Source organism: Enhydra lutris, unplaced genomic scaffold (genome assembly GCF_002288905.1).
Source record: "Enhydra lutris kenyoni isolate GAN:26980312 unplaced genomic scaffold, ASM228890v2 scaffoldscaffold21, whole genome shotgun sequence".
Lineage (NCBI taxonomy): Eukaryota > Metazoa > Chordata > Mammalia > Carnivora > Mustelidae > Enhydra > Enhydra lutris.
In genome coordinates, this window is record NW_019154105.1 from 61,967,988 (window position 1) to 61,976,571 (window position 8,584).

Below are 8,584 nucleotides of genomic sequence, written 5' to 3' on the forward strand. Positions count from 1 at the left end.
TCCATGAATTCCTTCCTTCCTTTACAGATGTATACCTGTGCACCATATGTTAGCTGTTAGGACAGCACATATGAATGAGGCATGGTCTCTGCCGCCATGGCATTCACAGCAGAGCACAGGACAGTGAGACATGCACAAATATACAAAACACAAAAGATTGATTGTATGGATCTTTGAATAGAAAATATATAGCAACTTTCCAAGGTAAGAATGAGGAAGAGATTGCCAAGGATGGTTCTCCAGATATTATTGCTGCATAGAAAACCACAACAAAACCTACAAGAATGAGGGTAAAGCAAATATTTTCTTATGTTTACAGATTCTTTTATTCAGGAGGTTAGTCTTCATATAGAGGGAAGTTTTGTCTCGGTTCCTCTGTCTCTGTTCCTCAGCTGGGAAAATGTGAAGGCTGGTATAATTTGATGGCCGGGGTTTGTATAATCTGGAGGGCCTTCCCCAACGTGGCCAGCAGTTGATGTGGACTGACAGCTAGAACAGCTATGTGTTGCATTTCATGTAGCCTGGAGTTTCCAAACAGCATAACTGCCTTGGAGTCATCAAATTTCCTGCAACTGCAGCTCAGGGCTCTACAGGCAAGTGTGCCAGCTAAAGGCAAAAACTGCATTGTCTTTTATCTTCTGGATTCAGAGGGCTGTCAACATCTCCTCTACCCACTCTGATGGTGAGAAATAAGTCACAAGCCCACCTAGATTCAAAGGGAAGGGACTTAGTCTTCTCTCTTTGTGGGAGAGTTGCAAGATTCTAGAAAGGCATGTTGGATGGGAACTAACCTTACATCCATCTTTGTTAACACGTAAGCAATGGTTTTCAAATGTGAGTGAGGAAACGTTGTGAACAGCCTTGGCAAAGATATTAGGCATTAAAGATCATGATGAACATTGTGAATAGATTAGTGTGTCTCAGTGATAATGTACACAGAGAAACTGGTAGGGAGCTTCCAAGAGAAGTGTTGAGATCTTGGAAAGATACAGGGAGCCACTTAACAAGTTATGGGAACTGACCAGATAAGACATGAGAGGAGTCTCAACTCAGGCAATTGTTGTGGAATTTAAAAGGTGAAATGACCGGGAGATATTTAAGACGTAAGCCACTTATGACTTGTCCATTCATTGGCTACTGGGCTGAAAGATATGTGGGCATACCTGGTATCTGTCACTTTCTTATCACTCCACATCTTTCTCTTCCTCACTGGTAAGGCCTCCAATCACATGAACAAACTGGGGGGAGAGATCTAGGTTGGCTGACCAGAGCACCCCATTCTGTTGCAGTTGAGTGGTGGACAGGTAGCCCAGGCATAGCTAGTGGACACTGACATAGGATTTCTTGGAACTACTGGAAAGATGATCTACTCTTTCCGATGAGAAATTTAAGAATGACTTAACCCAGAGCTATGATTTGCCATATTTTCCAAATAGACAACAACTGTCAGAGTATGAAGACAGCCCAGAGAAAATTCGAGCCAAGAGGGGGTAAAAAGACAAGTGAACACCTGATGATATTGTTAGAATCCTCAGATCCAGCTGAGTCAGAAGCAGTAATTCAGTTACACAGACCACAATATTCACTCTTTTCAAAAGCTTTTTTAAGCTGTGTTTCCATCCTCTACAATCAAAAGAATACTGACCTCTGCAATTGAGAAATTAAAGATGACTGAAGTTCTCAGCTGGGCATCTTGGAAAGGGTGACACCATACCATTGCTGCTGTGAGGACCACAGTAGAGGAGAATGTCTGGTGATAACATCCATCCTATTTTAGACTTGCAGCAGTGGAGTCATCTGTCATTCATCCCAGAGTTCTTCTCACTGTGATGCATGCCAGTGCTCACACACATGACACTACTGTAGGCATTCTCTGTGTTGAGCACAGCTATTAGTCCACTAATCTAATCCCATGGCATCCTTGCTCACTCAAGGAGAATTTCAAAATGCGAGAAGATAGTGTCATTAACAAGAAACTATCTCAAACTAATCATTTGATATCATCAGTTAATTAAATATTAATAATGACAAATGATTCCTACCACACTGCATGACTGATTACAACACCTGAATATGATCTAAATCATGGTTGCAACCTGACGCTTTTGGCTATGGGTGGTGTAGAGATACAGAGGGAGGACAGCACATGAGGTGGAAACTTTGGAGGCTGGGGCTTCTTCGGTGTTTCTCCAGCTGCTGTGACCAAGGATAATTCAAGCTACAGTGTGAAGCCCTTAATTCTAAGTGTAATACAAGTAGCTTTTCTCTCTCCAGTGTGTTCTATTGATTGCAGACAAAATGTAATTACCTTGTGAGATATACTTTTTCCATCTTAACTCCCTCTACATATGAAACGAACTGTAACAGACAAATTAGTTTTTTTTTCCTCGTTCCTAACATTCTTAGATTTTTTTTTTTTTTCTGATCGGATGATTCTCTTCTCTTATGAATATAGCAGTGCAATTGGGGATTAATGGTGTGTTCTACAAGGCCAGATAGAAATAATATGCAGTCTGGTACAATATGCAGAATTATACTGGAATAGAATGCTACAGCTAATCATTGCATCTCCAAACCTGTCTTACCTAGTGGGAACCAGAGAACCCCAAAGCAAAGGAGTCATGGAAGGCTGGCCACTCCTTGTTATTTATGGGGTTATACAAGCACCTCTGGTCTCCTTGCCTGGCTCCTGGTTCTTCCCATCACCTTAAGGTTTGATTGTATCCACTGAATGTACTGTATTTTAAAGACATTTTACATGACTCCCTAGTTATCTGCCTTTCCCATCTCAGTGCAGTTTGTTTCCATCAGGGCACCTGTGCCCACAATTCAGCTTTGTTCCAATTCTCCATCTTGTCAGCAACAGTGGCAGCCTCAGAGGGCAAGCTCAGAGGCAGTAGAACAAACACACAAGCCTTGAATTTCCTAAATCAGGGCACCTCAGCCAGGGTCCATCTTAGGCATATGAATCCCAGGTGCTTGGTATTAAAATTAATCCCTGTAAAATAAGCATCATACTTTGCATTTGTACAGGACTTTACAGTTTGTAAAGCATGTTTATGGAGCTGTTTAATGGTGATGATGGGGTGAGATATGTAGCCATAAAGGTTGTGTCAGAGGTCAGATCTGAAGAACCGTTCCATCTCTTTTGGTAAGAGTGGCTCCTTCATTTAAAAAAAACAATTCCACAAAGAATATCCTAACAAGAATAAAACATGTTACATGTCATCCACACTCCAATCAAAAGACAAACCTATTGGGGTGCCTGGGTGACTCAGTGGATTAAGCCTCTGCCTTCAGCTCAGGTCATGATCTAAGGGTCCTGGGATCAAGCCCCGCATCAGGTTCTCTGCTCAGCAGGGAGCCTGCATCCTCCTCTCTCTCTGCCTGCCTCTCTGCCAACTTGTGATCTCTGTCTGTCAAATAAATAAATAAAATCTTTAAAAAAATAAAAAAAGACAAACCTATCATTACTTATTTTTCCATGTTTCTTTTTGAATGGGTCCATTTGCACAGTGTGTGTTTGTGTGCGCACATGTGTGTATGTACACATAATCATTTATGCATTCAGGTCTTTTAAAACATTTTATTTGACTCAACTCTGTATCACTTTCCTTGTTGCAACACTGTGTTTAAAATAATCTTGGCTAATGTTTGCTCAGTATTAAAGCAAATGGATAATATAACTAATTCTTTTTCCATACGTGTTTCTTTTTTGCAAAAATGAATAAAAAAAGGAATGAAGTCAGTGTGAGATGAGAGGCTTTGAAACATAATTGTTGCTTTTCATTTGTTTGTTAATTAGGTTTCTGTGGAGGCAATAATGGGGAGAAGCACATGAAGACAATCCAAAAGAGAATAATCTGAGGCTATGTATTCAGACTCTGCTGTAGCAAGGGCATCAGCCACACCACTTGGGTTTGGCAGAGACCCAGAGGCAGGCAGAGGAGTGGAAAAACTTTACAGGAAGAAAAAGGAAACCCCAAGTATGTCCTTATAGTAGGTTGGGGAAGATCAAGGACAGGCTATTAGGAAGCAGGGCATTTCTGTGATTGGTTTGGGGAGCATATTTGCCTTTCTCTAGTTGGTCCTGAGTTGGAAGCCAGAAGAAAATTGAGAGACGCCAGAGGTTACTGACCAAGGTCTGACTTTTGGGAGGCCAACTTCTGCAGAAGTGTGGCTTGTCTTCCAGCTCTGGTTGTTACACAGGTTGTGGGTCATGGTTCTCTTGTGCATAGTCTGGCCATTGCCCAGCTATATTGTCAGTCTCTCACTGGATGAAAGTTAACATGATCACCTACTGCCAGCAGCTGAACTCAGAAGTCATCTCTGAGTTGTGGGGGTGAGTGAATCCTAAATGCCAAAGAACACATGAGTAGTAAAATAGAACACTATTGGTAAATGTCCATGTTGCCGCTTGGACGGCTGTTTACTGACATACATTTATTAGGAACAGTCATGTAGTCCAAGTTCCTCAATAGTTACTAAAATGACCCTTCAGTTTTTCACATACCTGATTCTACTACCATCAATAAGGTAATTAATTAAATCGACCCGGTCTGTGGTCCGTGTTTGTCTTTAAAGCAGCCCAGAACACTGGTTCAGCCAGTGTATGGCTTTGTCTCTTTTTATCCTAGAGTCAGTTTGTAGTTTTAGTTAGGTAATTTTTCCCAATTCATTGGCATAAGGTCCTGGATTCACAATATTTCATCTCTCCTCCTTGTATCATGAAGTGAATATTTGAAATGACATAAGCCATACACAGATAATAAACAATCATAAAGTGAACACCTGTGTGATCAAAGCTCAGGTTAGGAAGTAGTTCCTTAGAGAACTTTGAAGTCCATCCCGAGTTTCACTCTTCCCTCTTTCCTGAGAGCTAATAATTATTCCGACTTCTGTAAGGGTGTAGTTATAGTCCCAGGACTGCCTATAATATCTTGTCTCTGGTCTGCAGATTTTGGTCTGCCCACATGACTCTTCTGTTTAAGGCATCTCTGTCTCTCAGGAGTCTCTTGAAATATCAAACTAATGTTCTCATGAAAATAAATTTCTCTGATATGGTTTAGGGGGGAGCATCATCACTCATCACTCACAACTCATCAATGGAAAAACCTGAAAGTTGAAGAGATTCCATCTATGAATCAGACTCTTTAGATTCGATGGTGTTCCCTCCCCACAAGATCCATTCACATGTGATGAGAACAGGAATCCTGTTGTCATCCACTAATCCAAATACCAGAGACAAGCCACAGAATATATAACCACTTTCTTTGGGTTTCCTTTTAAACTAATTAAATATAACCAGGTCTCCTGTTGTAAGCCTTTCCCTAAAATTTCCCTAAAACCTGTGGGTATAGATGGGGAGTCAAGTGGATATGATAGTAATTGTGACTTTTTTTTTTTTTCCTTTTTGGACCTACTACTCTTTTTTTTCTTTTTCTTTTTCTTTTTGGAACTACTACTATTGGGAGAGACAGAGAAAATGCTATTGTCCTTTCGGATGAAGAAACTCAGAAAAGACAAAGGTTGGCCCGACCAAAAGGTACAAAGGACAGAACTGTAGATTTCCCCCCAGATTCCCAGTCCCATATCCAGGGCCCCCCCTCCAAACACACATCCTTCCCCATATCACATCACAGATGTAGGAGAAGGAGATTTTCATGCTGTTCTCCTTGTTTAAAATAGAAGAAACAGAGATGATACATCTGGGCTTGACCCAGAGCAGGCTAGAATCTGGAATTTCCTAATTTACAATAAAATGTTGAATAAAAATGTGTTCTTTCAAGGAGCTATGTTCTAACCCTCATAAATGCTAATGTAACCTCAGAGAACTAACTTTCCATTCATTTATCTGATCATTCTTTCAGCATTTGACAGATATTTAAGACATCTTGAGATAAGCAGAATGTGAATTATTAATACCATTTTGCCAAGACATAATTCATGCTCAGACAAAGATGAGTGACTTTCCATCTTAACAGAGCTAAGAACTGATGAAGTTTTGTTATTAACCGCAGTCCTTGCCAATGTGTTCAATCTCCCTGCCAGGGTACCTCCTTGAGTGCAATGATTGCCTCTCTTCCCTACATCATGACTGGAGATGTGGTCATTTTCTTTTTTTTTATTCTTTATGTTTTTATTTAAATTTAATTAGCCAACATATAGTTCATCATTAGTTTCAGATGTAGAATTCAATAATTCATCAGTTGTGTATAACACCCCCTGCTCATCACATCATGTGTCCTCCTTAATCTCCATCCTCCAGTTACCCCATCCCCCCATCTACCTCCCAGACATTTTAATACTTATTAATGCTTAACTCAGAACTAGAGCAGATCTTTCCATGTCTGGCTTTGCTTTATTACAGTGCTCTTCTCCTCCTCCTCCTCCACTCTTCTCCCCCTCCTTCCCCACTTCCCTCCCTCATCCTCTCTTCCCCTTCCCCACTTCCCCTCCCTTTCTCCCCCCTCCTCTCCCTCCTCTTCCTCCTTTCTTTTCTTCCTTCCTTCCTTCCTTAATTTCTTTCATTCATTTGTTCCTTTTTTCCTTCTTTCTTTCTTTGGCACAGGTTATGTATGGTCACTGTTGAAAACCAAACTGAGGGGAGCCTATGTGGCTTAGTTGGTTAAGCAACTGTCTTCGGTTCAGGTCATGATCCTGGATTCCTGGGATTGAGTCTGCATCAGCGTGCCTGCTCAGCGGGGAGTCTACTTCTTCCTCTGACCCTCTCCCTTCTCATGCTCTCTCTCTCTCACTCTCATTCTCTCTCAAATAAATAAATAAAATCTTAAAAAGAAAAGAAAAGAAAACCAAACTGAAATGCAACAAGAGAAGTCAAGAAAGAGTGATTGTTACTTTTCCAGCAATTCCATCAGTTAAGTGAAACTAGTAATCAGTCAGTGCTAACAGACCACCAGTAAGTCCCTAGCTCAAAATTGGCATCTAACAAAGGAAAGTATAAACATGGTCTCTCCCCTTGAGGGTCTTAAAAATCATGTTTCAGAAAGAATAATAATACACAAGAAAAATGATGCAGCATACAAATATTTATTCTTAGAATAAGTGTTCTACTATATATGTTACCAATATTTATGATACACTTTGGGGCTCATTTGTGTCTCAGGACTATGCTAGAGGCCCCAGGTCCTCACCTGGGAACTGAGACTCAGAATAGAGTAACTTACCTGAGATCACACAGCTGATCAGTAGCAGCCATAAAGATATTTTACCTGCAACTTTTTATCCAAGTCTCAGGCTCATGATTACAGGGAAGATATCTCCTTATTTCAACATTCTGGCTTGGAGGAATAAGGGTGTCAGCTCAAGAAAGGGGAAAAAAAAAGAGGACACAGAAGGCAGAGGAAAAGAGCAGTACGTGTGTATGTATGGGAGCAGTCAGAAACCTCTGTTAATCTGTTTTCACCTAAAAATGGGATTTCAATGCTTTCAGGCATTTGGCAGGAGAATGGTGAGTTTGTAGCATTGGCAAATCAATTGGAGACAACATCATAACTAGATTGTAGGGAAAAAACAGATTTTCCTTGGTTTACTTCATCTGATGCTTTTTTACATAGATGAAGAATAGCTTCAACTCTATTATGAAATTGCTTTCTGAGTTTTCAATAATAGGTTTCTCCAGCGGCATCTTTGTATCTTACAAAGTTGCAAACTTTCCCATATGATGGCACTTTTAGAAGAGAGAGTATAAAATGTAATTGCTTTGGTAACATTTCACAGCAACATCAAGAAAGACTTTGATGTCCCTGTGGTTTCAAAACTCGAATAATATCAACTGTGTTTTCTAGGCTTCCCCCCGCCTCACCCCGTGAGCCACATTCATATTAATCACAAGGTGCTGACAGCTTGACAAATATTCCTTTGCATGCTATTCAACTGATATTTTTAAAAGCCCAATAATATATCAAATGGGAGGGGAGACTGATAAAAATAAATTTCTCACTGTTGATAGCCAGAGCTTTAGATCTCTAAAAATTGTTCTTAGCTCCAAGGTAGTGTTACTTCAAAGAGAAGAAAATCACCCAAATGGAGTGGAAAAACTTCAGCTCTTCCTGAATCACATTTCAATCAAGAGAAAAGAAAGTCATCTACATTATTAATCAGGAGGGGGAAAAAATATGAATTTTCACAGAGTGTTTGTTATTTCCTTTTGGACACAGTGCTCCAGGAAGCCCAGCTAGGTGATGGTTCTAAACCCAAAGCAGATGGTCTTTAAAATGATCATACAGATTTTCTTTCATAACGAATCTCAAGAATCCTATAGGATTTATAATAAAAACTGTTCATACATATGAAAAGACAGATGTTTCTTTAGATGCTGCTCACCAGTTCTCTGGCTGAATCCAGGAAGAGCCATTAGCTATGACTTTATTTTCAAGCAGTTGAGTTATGTGAAATTTTAGTCTCAACTAATCAATGTCAAAACACCTTTTAAATGGAAATCATTTTTCTCTGGGGTGGAGGATAGAGGTCATGTGTTTAGGAGGCCAGGGAATTAAGTCCCCTTTCATATATATTTTTTATTGTCATACAAGACTTGGGAAATCCATCAGGCTTCTTTTTC